General features: G+C 47.2%; 1 pseudogene; it reads right to left on the bottom strand.

Moving 5' to 3' along the window:
* Positions 1-717: 717 nt before the first annotated feature.
* On the bottom strand, positions 718-1,574 carry LOC141164294 (histone H3-like; annotated as a pseudogene).
* Positions 1,575-17,593: the final 16,019 nt, after the last annotated feature.

The raw sequence follows: 17,593 nt of genomic DNA, 5'->3' as shown, positions 1-17,593 counted from the left end.
TTATTATTTGCACACGGGCCTAAAAGGCCCCAGGTATGTGAAAGTGTAGATTTTTATGGTCATGCGTTCTAGGGTTAACCCTCAAAATAGTATTATATACTCTACACATAGCGCTGACTATATTATATCAAATATTCACTCACAGCCCAAGAGCCGCCGCCCTGACACCACGTGTTACACGGAGAACAAAGAGCGAGAGAAACCATCAGCCGTTGTGCGGGGATTTCATATTCATTGGCAGCCAATCAGCACTAACCAGGTCTATGGCTCCACCCACAATCAGCAAAGGATTAGTGATCGGCAGTAACCCCTTCATCCATGTGCCACGTGGCCTCAGAACCGGTGACCATTACCGGCCATCACGGAGTGGGGAGCTCTGGATGTAACAAGTCCCTGGGCAGCTGCATCCCCTGAAAAATGTCTTATACAAGACAATGACATCTCTGCACTCTCTCTGATTTGTATTGATGTTCAATTAACCATTATCACTCCTGAAACCAATGGAGGCGCGTGATGGTTGTAAATCACAATTTAGTTTAAAATCTAGGAATGAAGCATATATAACTGAAGGAGCTGATGGCCCATCTCCACCTATTACCAGCAGAACACTGGAGCCAGGCAGCATAAGGATCTGGAGTTTAGGAATTGGCTCCTTGGTGGGAACATTTGGTGGCTCTGAGAAGAGCCTTTGTGTTGTCTTTGGTGCCCAGGGCAGATCTAAGCCCTCTTCCCACGGATCCTGCGGGCCAGCTGGATGTCTTTAGGCATGATGGTGACCCTCTTGGCATGGATGGCGCATAGGTTGGTGTTTTCGAAGAGTCCCACCAGATAAGCCTCGCTGGCCTCCTGCAGGGCCATGACGGCTGAGCTCTGGAAGCGCAGATCGGTCTTGAAGTCCTGGGCGATCTCCCTCACCAGGCGCTGGAAGGGAAGCTTACGGATCAGCAGCTCGGTGGACTTCTGGTAGCGGCGGATCTCCCGGAGAGTGAATGTTTACTTAGATGTCCAGAAGGCAGTCATTGACTCTATCGAGTCAGTAGTCTTCCCCATGATTATGGAGCCTACTGAAACAGACTAAGGGACCTTTTTAAACGCTTAGGAAGCATTTACAGGTGGTTTTTGTTAATTATTCTCATTTAATGAGATAATGACTTTTGTGTTTTCATTGGCTGTAAGCCATAATCATCAACATTAACAGAAATAAAAACTTGAAATAGATCACTCTGTTTGTAACGACTCTATATAATATAGGAGTTTCACTTTTTGTATTGAAGAACTGAAATAAATTAACTTTTTGATGATATTCTAATTTAGTGAGATGCACCTGTATATCAAAAACCTTTCCAAGTGAAGATGGCAAGGTGCACAAAGTGGAAGTGACAGTCACGAAGCAAGGTGACCCCAAATATTTCATTAGGCCTATATCAGAGGTTATCCTTCTCATACCGGTTGAGAATTAATTATCCATCCAACCAGAAGGAACTTTCAAGGAACTTTCGGACCACTTAAGTCAGCTTCTTGCGGGGAGCTTTCCCTCCAGTGGATTTATGGGCGGTCTGCTTAGTTCTGGCCATAGCTCTGTAGAGACATACACAGATGTAATGAGAGGAACAACAAGAGCAGGGTATTTATACTCGTGTGCTCGTCCTCATTGGTTCACGTGAAACACGCCCCTACACTCCATTGGCTATTTCAGCCCCTGATGTCTGTGACCAATCATTATGCAAAGTGAGCTCCGCACAACTCATAGTAATCTCATGGTTCACTCCTCCATGAAGTGCTGCTGGGTGTCCGCAGTTCACACTGGTTACAGGCTGCGCTAACGCATGAAAGGGTTACATCATGTCTACATGAGACTTCTGCAGTTGCGGCCTCCGATGTCATTGTGCTTCCATATCCCCGTACACTGCTATAATGGTGCTGCTGACGGAAGCAGCGGGGGACACTCGGACACTGATCACACAGCTCTGCCGGGACAGAGTGTGGCTCTGACTGAAAAGAGCCTTTCTGGGAGAAGGTCGGGGCAGCTACAGTTTATTTCTTAGCTGAGGCTTCTTGTCTTTAGCCGCCTTCTTAGCCGGACTGGTCTTCACCTTCTTGGGCTTCGGAGCAGCATTTGGCTTTATGGTGGCTTTCTTTGCCTTTTTTTCCATGCTCTCCTAGGCCAAGGTTGGAACCTTCTTGGCCTTCTTCAGATATTTGTCTACTTGCTTGGTTGCTTGTTTCTAAGACTTAGCCCAGACAGAGGCTTCTTTTCGGCCGCCTTGTTTCTTGTTCAGCTTGAAGGATTCGGGGGAGTTGCTGCCCTTCAGATGGGTGACCTGAGCCTTTGTGGCCAGCTTCAGGCCACTGTTATTCTTCTCTACAGTGTATCCTCCGGAAGCCAGAGCCTTCTTCAGGGCGGCCAGAGCTGCAGCTCTCGGACCTCTTCTACAACCCCATAACTTTTGCCAGGAATTACCGGGCTCCGAGGATGTTCATTCAGTTGTTTAATGTTGTTGAAAAAAAGCAGATCACAGACATGGCACAAAACTAAACTCATTTCAAATGACAACTTTATGGCTTTAAGAAACACTAAAAGAAATCAAGATAAAAAATGTGGTACTCAGTAAGGGTAATTTTTTTCAGACCAAGCAGAGGGAAAAAATTATGGAATCACTCAATTCTGAGGAAAAATTGTGGAATCATGAAAGACAAAAACAAAAGAACACTCCAATACATCACTAGTATTTTGTTGCACCACCTCTGGCTTAAATAACAGCTTGCAGTCTCTGAGGCATGGACTTAATGAGTGACAAACAGTACTCTTCATCAATCTGGCTCCAACTTTCTCTGATTGCTGTTGCCAGATCAGCTTTGTAGGTTGGAGCCTTGTCATGGACTATTTTCTTCAACTTCCATGAAAGATTTTCAATTGGATTGAGATCCGGACTATTTGCAGGCCATGACATTGACCTTATGTGTCTTCTTTCAAGGAATGTTTTCACAGTTTTTGCTCTATGGCAGGATGCATTATCATCTTGCAAAATGATGTCGTCATCCCCAAACATCCTTTCAATTGATGGGATAAGAAAACTGTCCAAAATAGCAATGTAAACTTGGGCATTTATTGAAGATGTAATGACAGCCATCTCCCCAGTGGCTTTACCTGACATGCAGCCCCATATCATCAATGACTGTGGAAATTTGCATGTTCTCTTCATGCCGTCATCTTTATAAATCTCATTGGAAAAGCACCAAACAAAAGTTCCAGCATCATCACCTTGCCCAATGCATATTCGCGATTCATCACTGAATATGAATTTCATCCAGTCATCCACAGTCCACGATTGCTTTTCCTTAGCCCATTGTAACCTTGTTTTTTTCTGTTTAGGTGTTAATGATGGCTTTTGTTTAGATTTTCTGTATGTAAATCCCATTTCCTTTAGGTGGTTTCTTACAGTTCGGTCACAGACATTGACTCCAGTTTCCTCCCATTTGTTCTTCATTTGTTTTGTTGTGCATTTCCTGTTTTGGAGACATATTGCTTTAAGTTTCCGGTCTTGACGCTTTGATGTCTTCCTTGGTCTACAAGTATGTTTGCCTTTAACCACCTTTCCATGTTGTTTGTATTTGGTCCAGATTTTAGACACAGCTGACTGTGAACAACCAACATCTTTTGCAACATTGCGTGATGATTTACCTTCTTTTAAGAGTTTGATAATCCTCTCCTTTGTTTCAATTGACATCTCTCGCGTTGGAGCCATGATTCATGTCAGTCCACTTGGTGCAACAGCTCTCCAAGGTGTGAGGACTCCTTTTTAGATGCAGACTAACGAGCAGATCTAATTTGATGCAGGTGTTAGTATTGGAAATGAAAATTTACAGGGTGATTCCATAATTTTTTCCCTCTACTTGGTCTGGAAAAAATTACCCTTACTGAGTGTTGGCCACTCCCCTCTGCTCTATATATATATATATATATATTTGCCTCTGGAAGCAGGGGTTACCAGTGTTAGTTTCATACTGCCTGGTTCTGGAGTTGGAGGTGTTGGTTGTTTGAGGAGGTTGTTCTAAAGACTGTTGCTTGGTGATTTGTCTGTTTGTATATCCTCATCCTCTCCTATTTGGTTTTTCCTTCCTTACTTCCCAATGTTCCACTCTGTTGTTTGTGAGTGCATATTTGTATGATTGGCATTTTCATTTATCCCTGTATGTCTTCACTTGTTAGTCTGGTTTGTGTATTCTTACACAACTTCCCACTTCCCTGGGTGGGTGAGGGGACAAACAAGGGCTGGTTTAGGAGCTCAGCAAGGCACGTGGCCCTGGCTTCTTCACTATTAGAAGTAATCATGGGAGCAGGGATAGCTAGGGTGCCCCTAGCTTTAGGGATAGGGAAGGCGCCTCCGGCCCCTTGATGTCCAACAACAGAGCTGTGACAGTAGTATTTCTTTTCCTACCACGTGTTTTGGGTTTTATTTGCCATTTTAAAACATTGGAAATATTTTTAGCTAAGCAGTCAATTATTTTCTGCACTTCTTTATGTTTCCCTTCTCCAATCAACTTCTTGATCAAAGTTCTCTCTCCTTCGGTATAATAACTCATTCGGTGTCAAAACTTTTGCCAGTTCTGTGATCACCCCAATATCTTGCTAATCTCAGGAGTGCTGCACCCTCTGTAAGATTGTTAACAATTTGTGACTTTTCAGAGTCAGTGAAATCTTTTTTTCCAAGGTCTTCCCTCATGACAACACCATCAGGGGGTAGTCCTTCTTATACTTGATAGTGCCAGGAACACAGAAGAGATTAAATAGCCCCTCCCCACAACCACCAACCAGTGTTTTTCCTGTCCATTTAAGGGACAGACACAGGAGAGGACGCTCTTACTTGGAAGAGTATGGAGCATCAAGGGGTTCCATATCTTCCCTCCTCTAGTGGAGAGCCAAAAGCTGATACCTTTAGGGGGCTCCTGGGGTAGCCGCATCCCTCTACAGGAGGCTCTCGGCTTCCTGCTGCCGGGTCTGGAACCACGCACGGGCAGGGAGCTGCTTGAAATCTCCCGGTGTGCATTCCCCTAAGGGGGGGTGAAGGAATCTCTAACTTCGTTCTAAAAAACCTGCAGAAAAGGAAGCCTTGGATCATCACGCCATGTGTAAACATCACTACAGATACAAGTCTCAAAAACCAACACGTTAGAATATTTTCAGACAACTCCACTACTGTCTATTTCCTTCTTCATTAGGGAGAACCGAAACAACATCATCTCCAGTCCATATCCCAAGAAATATTTTGTTACGCAGAAAACAAGGTCTGGTCAGTCTCAGCGGTTCACCTGAAAGGATCAAAGAATCAGGTGGTAGACTTTCTAAGCAGGGAGATGATTCAACCATCAGAATGGACTTTGAACATGGAGGTTTTACACATGTTAACGCAGCGCTGGGTCGTCCCTGGAATAGATTTGTTTGCCTACAGAAAAAAAAATGCAAAAACAAGGGAGTTCTTTTCATTAAACACAGAGACAATCTGACCGGGATAGACGCCTTATCTCAGACCTGGAATATGGACATAGCATATGCATTCCCATCATTCTATCTGATTCCGGAAGAATTAAGGAGATCCAGGAGAAAAATTCTACAGTGATTCTAAGGCCACGGCCCCACTATCAGTATTTGGTCAACATTTTTTCTCAGGAGTGGGAGACAAAACCAGGACTGGGTGATAAATGCAGAAATGGTGACTTGTTTCTATTATACCTCTTCTCTGATTGTTCCTCACCTGGTTTTGGCTCCCACTCCTCAGAAAATATTCTGACCAAATACTGATAGTGGGGCCGTGGCCTTAGGAGCGTTCTTTGATTATCCCTTGGCCAATCATTCCTTGATAAAAGTCCGTAAAGGGTATCTACCGGCTTAAACCCACAATCAGGTGCTCCATACCACCATGGGATCTTAGTCTGGTCTTGAACGTCTTAAGCAAAAGCCCAAATGAACCTTTAGACCAAGCAGAGTTAAGTTCCATATTTCTCAACACTGTCTTCCTAGTAGCAATCACAACAGCAAGACGTATAGGGGAAATTCAGGCTTTCTCCATGAAAGGTATTTAAAGAAGTTGTCCACTACTTTGACATTGATGCCCTAGGATAGGGCATCAATGAATGATCAGCCGGGGTCCCGCATGCGGCACCCCCGCCGATCAGCTGTTATCGGTGCCGGCGGCTACCGCAGGCTGGGAGTCCTTACCTGCAATGCTTGGCCGTCAAGCTGTAGTGGCCGCCAAGGGGTACTGCAGATAGAATCATAGAATCATAGAATGGTAGAGTTGGAAGGGACCTCCTGGGTCATCTGGTCCAACCCCCTGCTCAAAGCAGGATTCACTAGATCATCTCAGACAGATGTCTGTCCAGCCTCTGTTTGAAGACGTCCATTGAAGGGGAACTCACCACCTCTCGTGGCAGCCTGTTCCACTCATTAATCACCCTAACTGTCAAAAAGTTTTTTCTAATATCTAATCTGTGTCTCCTCCCATTTAGTTTCATCCCATTGCTTCTAGTCTTTCCTTGTGCAAATGAGAATAAAGCTGATCCTTCTACAATGTGACAGCCCTTGACATATGTGTAGACAGCTATTAAGTCTCCTCTCAGTCTTCTTTTTTGCAAGCTAAACATTCCCAAATCCTGCAACCGTTCCTCATAGGACATGGTTTGCAGACCAGTGACCATTCTGGTCGCTCTTCTCTGAACTTGCTCCAATTTGTCTATGTCTTTTTTAAAATGTGGTGCCCAAAACTGTACACAGTATTCCAGATGAGGTCTGACCAAAGAGGAGTAAAGACCGATAATGACTTCACGTGATCTAGACTGTATGCTTCTGTTAATACATCCCAGAATTGTATTTGCCTTTTTTGCTGCTGCATCACACTGTTGACTCATGTTCAGTCTATGATCTATTAGTATACCTAAGTCTTTTTCACATCAATTGAATGGGAGGCAGATGTGCAGTAACAAGCGCCGGCCACTGTAACTTGACGGTCAAGCACCGCAGGTAAGGACTTCCAGCCGGCGGCAGCCGCCGCCAGCACCGATGACAGCTGATCGGCGGGAGTGCCGTGTGCGGGACCCCGGCCGATCATACATTGATGCTCTAGCTGTAGGATAGGGCATCAATGTCAAAGTAGTGGACAAACCCTTTAAGAATTCAGGAAGACTATCATTCTGAGGCTGGATCCAATATTTCTACCACAGGTGGTCACGGACTTCCAGAGGAACCAGGAGATAGTCTTGCCTTCCCTCTGTCAAAATTATAGTAATAGCTGGAAGGCATTCAGTATAAAAGTACCCCTGCAAGATGGCTCCCAGCCAATAGCTGGGAGCCATCTTGTTTAAAAGGCACCCACCCAATAGGGAGGTGCCAAGCAACACTGTAAACCATTAAGTAGTGTGGCAGACAGGGCCGGCGTCAGCACCCGGGCAAGTGCTGGGGCCCTGAGCAGGCGGATGGGCCCACTCAACGTCGGCCACCCCACCGCGCTATGGGACCCGTGAGCAGAGCAGAGCGGTGTCAGCGCCAGCTCTCCCCCGCTTGGTCAGGGCCCCGGCAGTCAGCGGCACAATTCTTACCTCTCCCTGTGCCTCCGCAGCAGCTCCAGTCTCTTCCGCGTCCTCTGACTGAGCAGGAAGAGGCAGAGCGGGAAGGCGACTGCGACGTTGGATCCAGAGCAGATCAGCAGGTGAGGAGAAGTGAGATGAGTATTTGATTTTTTTTTTTTTAATGTACGGAGGCATGGGACATTTTAAGAGAGGGGGGGTGACATCCTGCATGGGGTATTAAAAGGGGGATGTGACATCCTGTATTGGGCATTATAAGGGGAGTGATTTCCTGCATGGGGCATTATAAGAGGGGGTGACTTCCTGCATGGGGCATTATAAGAGGGGGTGACATCCTGCATGGGACATTATAAAGGGGGGTGGCATCCGGTTTGGGGCATTATAAGGGGGTGTGTGACATCCTGCATGGGGAATCATAAGTGGGGGTGACATCCTGCATGGGGCATTATACAGGGGGTGACATCCTGCATGGGGCATTAAAAGGGGGGGGTAGTGACATCCTGCATGGTGCATTATAAGGGGGGGGGGTGAGTGACATCCTGTATGGGGCATTATAGAGGGGGGAACAGGCTGCATAAGGCATTATAGGGGGGGGAGAACAGCCTGCGTGGGGCATTATGTGGGGGCACAGCCTATATGGAGCACATAGATGCCTGTATTCTGTATGGAGCGTTATATGAGAGCCAGTAATCTATATATATAATCGTCTTATTCTGTCTGTCTGTCCTTCCCCAGACCTTTCCCTCCTTTGCCGCGACCAGACATCTTCCAAGTAGTCAGCAGAAAGCTATGACTGACAGTGCGCAGTCCTCCTTTATAGAGAGCGTGAGGGGACCAGAAAGAGGACTGCAGAGGTGACGCGCTTCCAGGGCGGGGATGGAAAGGAATTTGCATTATCAGCTCCGCCCCTTCCTCTGATTGGCCGAGCACAGAGCTGTTAGTGATTTTGAATTTCCCGCTCATTGTCCTGGTATTTTCCTGCTTCTACTGTGATGGTGGAAATAGTCACAGCCCTGATTCCTCTCTGGTGACATCCTGCTCGGAGGAATTACACTGACACCTGGAAATAACTCACTGTGAGGTCTATAGAGTTATATACTCTCCTCCATCCAGCGATGTATAAGCTCCATATCCTGCTGTATACCCCTATATAGCGCTGTATAAACTCCATATACTGTTTCCCCATATAGTGCTGTATACCCTCCATATACTGCTATATATCCCCCATATCCTGCTGTATACCCCTATATACCCTCCATATAGTGCAGTGTACACTCTATACCCTGTTGTATACCCTCTATATACTCCTGTATTCCTCCATATAGTGCTGTATACCCTCCATATTGTGCTTTGCACATTTATCTGTTTCAGCTCCTCCTGTGATAAACAAGTGATCGGCTTCTCCATTAATCACAATGTGAGATTCAGACCTATATCGATCAATCTTTAGGAGCTTATTGACCAGGTGCCTTCACCAGTCTGCGGAGTAAAGGTGTGTAACATCAGAGGAGGATCAGCGAGAAAGTGCAGAGAGCTCTGATCAGAACGAGGAGCTGCTGGAACAGTATCTGAACACTGAAAGGGTTAACTGCTCATCTCCACCCATTGCCAGCAGAACAATGGAAACAGAGGGCACTAGGACCCAGTGTTCTGGGAGAGAACAGGATTCAGTGAGTGAAGGGTAATGGAGTATTTAGGCTATGTGCCCACGTTGCATTTATGAAGCAGAAAATTTCTGCTGCATAAATGCAAGTCCTCTCCCGGAAAAACGCATGCGGAATTCCGCACGTGTTTATCGCGCATTTTTCGCGCGTTTATCACGCGTTTTCCACATGCGGAATTGCCTTGCGTTTTTTATGCATTGGACAAAGGCAATTCCGCTTGTGGAAACGCAAAATTAAATGACATGCTGCGGATTTTTGAACGCGGCATAAACGCTGCGGAAAAATCCGCAGCATGTGCATAGAACTTGCGGAATCCCATTGGGGACCATGGGGTGCGGATATACATGCGTTTTTCAAGCGTTTACGCTGCGGAAATTCCGCAGCATATACGCTTGAAAAATGCTACGTGGGCACACAGCTGTCTGATTGGATGCGGAATATCCTACATCTCACTGCTACTAACCTCATCACTCTCCCCAACTTCATCTCCTTCCTCTAATCCTCCCCTTCTGCCCAGCGCTTTATGGCCAGATCTGTGCAGCCAAATGTCCCCTGGAAAGAGGAGCAGAACATTATTATTGCAGGTCATCTCTTCTGCAGGTTGGTGCAGCAGGACACAGACAAGCAGCCACAGCTCTGATGTAGACGGGGTGGAGCAGAGCAGATACTTATAGTTACACAATATACAGTCTATAACGCCTCATACACTCAGTATAGCGCTGCATTCCTTTCTATGATTGTTTATGCCCAAATAGTGTCATATAGTCTCCATGTAGAGCTTTATTCGACCACACACCGTTATATAATACCTCCATATAGCGCTGTATACGGCCACACGATGTTATTACCCTCCATATAGCGCTGTATACGGCCACACGATGTTATTACCCTCCATATAGCGCTGTATACGGCCACATGATGTTATTACCCTCCATATAGCGCTGTATACGGCCACACGATGTTATTACCCTCCATATAGCGCTGTATACGGCCACATGATGTTATTACCCTCCATATAGCGCTGTATACGGCCACATGATGTTATTACCCTCCATATAGCGCTGTATACGGCCACATGATGTTATTACCCTCCATATAGCACTGTATACGGCCACACGATGTTATCACCCTCCATATAGCGCTGTATACGGCCACATGATGTTATTACCCTCCATATAGCGCTGTATACGGCCACATGATGTTATTACCCTCCATATAGCGCTGTATACGGCCACACGATGTTATTACCCTCCATATAGCGCTGTACACGGCCACATGATGTTATTACCCTCCATATAGCGCTGTATACGGCCACACGATGTTATTACCCTCCATATAGCGCTGTATACGGTCACATGATGTTATTACCCTCCATATAGCGCTGTATACGACCACATGATGTTATTACCCTCCATATAGCGCTGTATATGGCCACATGATGTTATTACCCTCCATATAGCGCTGTATATGGCCACATGATGTTATTACCCTACATATAGCGCTGTATACAGCCACATGATGTTATTACCCTCCATATAGCGCTGTATATGGCCACATGATGTTATTACCCTCCATATAGCGCTGTATATGGCCACATGATGTTATTACCCTCCATATAGCGCTGTATACGGTCACATGATGTTATTACCCTCCATATAGCGCTGTATATGGCCACATGATGTTATTACCCTCCATATAGCGCTGTATACGGCCACATGATGTTATTACCCTCCATATAGCGCTGTATACGGCCACATGATGTTATTACCCTCCATATAGCGCTGTATACGGCCACATGATGTTATTACCCTCCATATAGCGCTGTATACGGCCACATGATGTTATTACCCTCCATATAGCGCTGTATACGGCCACACGATGTTATTACCCTCCATATAGCGCTGTACACGGCCACACGATGTTATTACCCTCCATATAGCGCTGTATACGGCCACACGATGTTATTACCCTCCATATAGCGCTGTACACGGCCACATGATGTTATTACCCTCCATATAGCGCTGTACACGGCCACATGATGTTATTACCCTCCATATAGCGCTGTATACGGCCACACGATGTTATTACCCTCCATATAGCGCTGTATACGGCCACACGATGTTATTACCCTCCATATAGCGCTGTATACGGCCACATGATGTTATTACCCTCCATATAGCGCTGTATACGTCCACATGATGTTATTACCCTCCATATAGCGCTGTATACGGCCACATGATGTTATTACCCTCCATATAGCGCTGTATACGGCCACATGATGTTATTACCCTCCATATAGAGCTGTATACGGCCACATGATGTTATTACCCTCCATATAGCCCTGTATACGGCCACATGATGTTATTACCCTCCATATAGCGCTGTATACGGCCACACGATGTTATTACCCTCCATATAGCGCTGTATACGGCCACACGATGTTATTACCCTCCATATAGCGCTGTATGCGGCCACATGATGTTATTACCCTCCATATAGCGCTGTATACGGCCACATGTTATTACCCTCCAGATAGCGCTGTATACGGCCACACGATGTTATTACCCTCCAAATAGCGCTGTATACGGCCACACGATGTTATTACCCTCCATATAGCGCTGTATACGGCCACACGATGTTATTACCCTCCATATAGCGCTGTATACGGCCACACGATGTTATTACCCTCCATATAGCGCTGTATACAGCCACACGATGTTATTACCCTCCATATAGCGCTGTATACGGCCACACGATGTTATTACCCTCCATATAGCGCTGTATACGGCCACACGATGTTAATACCCTCCATATAGCGCTGCATACGGCCACACGATGTTATTACCCTCCATATAGCGCTGTATACGGCCACACGATGTTATTACCCTCCATATGGCGCTGTATACGGCCACACGATGTTATTACCCTCCATATGGCGCTGTATACGGCCACACGATGTTATTACCCTCCATATGGCGCTGTATACGGCCACACGATGTTATTACCCTCCATATGGCGCTGTATACGGCCACACGATGTTATTACCCTCCATATGGCGCTGTATACGGCCACACGATGTTATTACCCTCCATATGGCGCTGTATACGGCCACACGATGTTATTACCCTCCATATGGCGCTGTATACGGCCACACGATGTTATTACCCTCCATATTGCGCTGTATACGGCCACACGATGTTATTACCCTCCATATAGCGCTGTATACGGCCACACGATGTTATTACCCTCCATATAGCGCTGTATACGGCCACACGATGTTATTACCCTCCATATAGCGCTGTATACGGCCACACGATGTTATTACCCTCCATATAGCGCTGTATACGGCCACACGATGTTATTACCCTCCATATAGCGCTGTATACGGCCACACGATGTTATTACCCTCCATATAGCGCTGTATACGGCCACACGATGTTATTACCCTCCATATAGCGCTGTATACGGCCACACGATGTTATTACCCTCCATATAGCGCTGTATACGGCCACACGATGTTATTACCCTCCATATAGCGCTGTATACGGCCACATGATGTTATTACCCTCCATATAGCGCTGTATACGGCCACACGATGTTATTACCCTCCATATAGCGCTGTATACGGCCACACGATGTTATTACCCTCCATATAGCGCTGTATACGGCCACACGATGTTATTACCCTCCATATAGCGCTGTATACGGCCACACGATGTTATTACCCTCCATATAGCGCTGTATACGGCCACACGATGTTATTACCCTCCATATAGCGCTGTATACGGCCACACGATGTTATTACCCTCCATATAGCGCTGTATACGGCCACACGATGTTATTACCCTCCATATAGCGCTGTATACGGCCACACGATGTTATTACCCTCCATATAGCGCTGTATACGGCCACACGATGTTATTACCCTCCATATAGCGCTGTATACGGCCACACGATGTTATTACCCTCCATATAGCGCTGTATACGGCCACACGATGTTATTACCCTCCATATAGCGCTGTATACGGCCACACGATGCTATTACCCTCCATATAGCGCTGTATACGGCCACACGATGTTATTACCCTCCATATAGCGCTGTATACGGCCACATGATGCTATTACCCTCCATATAGCGCTGTATACGGCCACATGATGTTATTACCCTCCATATAGCGCTGTATACGGCCATATGATGTTATTACCCTCCATATAGCGCTGTATACGGCCACATGATGTTATTACACTCCATATAGCGCTGTATACGGCCACATGATGTTATTACCCTCCATACAGCGCTGTATACGGCCACATGATGTTATTACCCTCCATATAGCGCTGTATACGGCCACACGATGTTATTACCCTCCATATAGCGCTGTATACGGCCACACGATGTTATTACCCTCCATATAGCGCTGTATACGGCCACACGATGTTATTACCCTCCATATAGCGCTGTATACGGCCACACGATGTTATTACCCTCCATATAGCGCTGTATACGGCCACACGATGTTATTACCCTCCATATAGCGCTGTATACGGCCACACGATGTTATTACCCTCCATATAGCGCTGTATACGGTCACATGATGCTATTACCCTCCATATAGCGCTGTATACGGCCACATGATGTTATTACCCTCCATATAGCGCTGTATACGGCCACATGATGCTATTACCCTCCATATAGCGCTGTATACGGCCACATGATGTTATTACCCTCCATATAGCGCTGTATACGGCCACATGATGTTATTACACTCCATATAGCGCTGTATACGGCCACATGATGTTATTACCCTCCATATAGTGCTGTATACGGCCACATGATGTTATTACCCTCCATATAGCGCTGTATACGGCCACATGATGTTATTACCCTCCATATAGCGCTGTATACGGCCACATGATGTTATTACCCTCCATATAGCGCTCTGCACCACGTGTTACACTGAGGAGAACAAAGAGCGGGAGGAACTATCAGCCGTTGTGCGGGGATTTCATATTCCGCGCTCAGCCAATCAGCGCTCAGTAGGGCTATGGCTCCGCCCACAGGCAGCACAGGATCAGCTCCTCCCCGCAGACACTTGGTGTTAACCCTTTAGTGGCCGATGTTCCCAGTCCCCGCAGAGCAGACTGCAGCCATCCGGGCACAGGGCGGTCAGCAGCCCCTCCCCCAGCAGCAGGAGCTGCGGCTTCTCCTCAGATGTGGGCGGAGCACAGAACTGTTGGGGAGGTTGAATTTCCCGCCCTTTTTCCTGTCATTTTCCCGCTTTTATCGCGAGGATGTTACATCCGGTCACAGAGCTGACTCCTCCCCGGTGACTCCTGCTCGGGTCACTGACAGGTGTATAGTGCTGTATGCCTCCATATACTGCTGCTCGGGTCACTGACAGGGTGAGAGGCGGAAATAAAGCACTGTGAGGTCTATAGTGCTGTATACCTCAATATAGTGCTGTAACCCCCCATATAGTGCTATATACCGTCTATTCTACTGTATACCTCCATATAATGCTGTATACTCTCCACAAAGTGCTGGGTACACTCCATATCCTGCTATATACCCTCCATATAGTGTTATATACCCTCCATATACATAGTGCTGTGTACCCTCACTATATCACATTATATACAGAGCTCCTGTGTATAGTGTCAGTGTACAGATAATGCAGGGATCACTAGTGACGTTATGCACAGGAGCTCTGTGGTCCGAGCCCCTCCTCTTTGCTTCTCACCGGGCCCCATACACAAGTAAGGGCAGTAACGCACTGATGGTGGCCCTTCATGTGAGCACAACCTCAGTGTTAGATTTTATTACATTTTTTATGGGTTTAATAGAGGAAAAATATCAATCACGTCGGTTTTTTAAGCCAATTTACTGATCCCCCGTACATAATCTGATCGTTGTGTTGCTGGTCGTTAGGATTACAGAGACACCAAATATGTCTGTTATTTGCTCGTTTGTGATATTTATCATTTTTTAACAAAGCAAATTACCATATTTTTCAGACTATAAGACGCACTTTTTTCCTCCAAAATTTTGGAGGAAAGTGGGGGATGCGTCTTATAGTCCGAATGTACTGTTGCTGTGGATAGTGGGGGGAGTGGCGTAGGAGCCATCTGCTGCAGCCAACACTGTTCCCCGCTGTTAAAAAAAAATGAATATTCACAGCTGCATGGGCATGTGGAGCACTGAATATTAATTCTCCTTCATAGTGGGCGCACAGTGTCAGCAGTGTGCAAGCGATTAAAGAGCATGAATATTCACTACAAACCACTCCCATGGGCGTAGGGAGTAGTGAATATTCAGCTCTTTAATAGCGGGCACATGCAATATCTCAGTCGCTGCAGGAGCCGCGGCTACAGGGTGTGCCTGCTATTAAGGAGATTGAAGTCACTGCCAGGGCCGGCGTCAGCACCCGGGCAAGTGTCGAGGCCCTGAGCAGGCGGGGGGCCTGCTCACCGTCGGGCTCCCCGCCGTTCTATGGGACCCGTGATCGGAGGAGAGCGGTGTCAGCTCCCTCCCCCCCCCGCTTGCTCAGGGCCCCGGCACAATACTTACCCCTCCTCGTGCCTCCGCAGCAGCTCCGGTCTCTTCCGCGGCTGTTGCACAGTGACGTCTCAGGTCAGAGGGTGCGGTGACGTCTCTACACGCGGGAAGACGCCGGTGCGCGTGAGGAGTCCGGAGGAGTGAGGTGAGTATTTGATTTTTTTTTTTTTTTTTCATGGAGGCATGGGGCATTATATGGGGAGCTGTGACATCCTGCATTGGGCATTATAAGCAAGGGGGTGTGTGTGACATCCTGCATGGGGCATTATAAGGGAGGGGGGTGTGACATCCTGCAGGAGGCATTATAAGGGAGCGGGTGTGTGACATCCTGCATGGGGCAGTATAAGGGGGGTGAAATTCTGCATGGGGCATTATTGGGGGGGTGACATTATGCATGGGGCATTATTAGGGGGGTGACATCCTGCATGGGGCAATATAAGGAGGGGTGACATCCTGCATGGGGCATTATAAGGGGGGGGGGTGACATCCTGCATGGGGCATTATGTGGGGGGAACAGCCTGTATGGAGCTTTATATGGGGACCAGTATTCTGTATGGAGCGTTATATGGGGCCAGTATCCTGTATGGAGCGTTATATGGGGGCCAGTATCCTGTATGGAGCATTTTATGGGGGCCTGTATTCTGTATGGAGTGATTCGCCGGTTTCTGAGCTATTGTAGAATTTACAATAGATATCACTCATGTAATGTAAGAAGTGAAATTTTTGGCCTTGTACTTTATATATATTTCTCCACCGTACCTGTGCATCATGAATCGTGGTATGTGTTAAAGGGGCCACTGAAGAAGTTTTACCCCACCTGATGAAGACGGCTTAGACCGTTGAAACGCGTTGTGGCAGTGGTATTGGAGGAAGAATAAAAGTCGTTTGCCATCTATTAAATTGTCCAGTATTCCTTTGGCGCTCCCTGAGACCGCTGCACCATTGTTTACTTGTGAAAGGGGCCACTGAGACTCTTTCGCCCAGGGCCCACAAAATCCTGGAGCCGGCATTGGTTACTGCTCTAAATGCCAATTGTCCCGCCGTGGAGAGCAGTGAATCTTCCGGCAGCTCATCTCACCGTGTGAGGGCGCATGGCAGTGACGTCATGTGCAGCTCACACAGTGAGATCAGCTGCTGGCAGCAGAACAAGATGCAGCGCTGGAGCAGAGGGAAGGTGAGTACAATCCTGTATTTTTTTGTGTGCAGCGTGATGAGGAGTGCCATGCATACCTGGATGAGGAGTGCCATGCATACCTGGATGAGGAGTGCCATGCATACCTGGATGAGGGGTGCCATGCATACCAGGATAGGGATGAGGGGTGCCATGCATACCAGGATGGGGATTAGGGGTGCCATGCATACCAGGATAAGGATGAGGGGTGCCATGCATACCAGGATAGGGATGAGGGGTGCCATGCATACCAGGATAAGGATGAGGGGTGCCATGCATACCAGGATAGGGATGAGGGGTGCCATGCATACCAGGATAGGGATGAGGGGTGCCATGCATACCAGGATAGGGATGAGGGGTGCCATGCATACCAGGATGGGAATGAGGGGTGCCATGCATACCAGGATGGGAATGAGGGGTGCCATGCATACCAGGATGGGAATGAGGGGTGCCATGCATACCAGGATAGGGATGAGGGGTGCCATGCTGTCCAGGATGGGAATGAGGGGTGCCATGCATACCAGGATAGGGATGAGGGGTGCCATGCAGACCAGGATGGGAATGAGGGGTGCCATGCATACCAGGATGGGGATGAGGGGTGCCATGCATACCAGGATGGGG

The sequence above is a fragment of the Phyllobates terribilis genome, unplaced genomic scaffold, assembly GCF_046119375.1.
Source record: "Phyllobates terribilis strain yellow unplaced genomic scaffold, ASM4611937v1 Scaffold_10__3_contigs__length_209671492, whole genome shotgun sequence".
Lineage (NCBI taxonomy): Eukaryota > Metazoa > Chordata > Amphibia > Anura > Dendrobatidae > Phyllobates > Phyllobates terribilis.
Note: the sequence above shows the minus strand (reverse complement) of the source record. Positions and strands in the feature narration are given on the sequence as shown.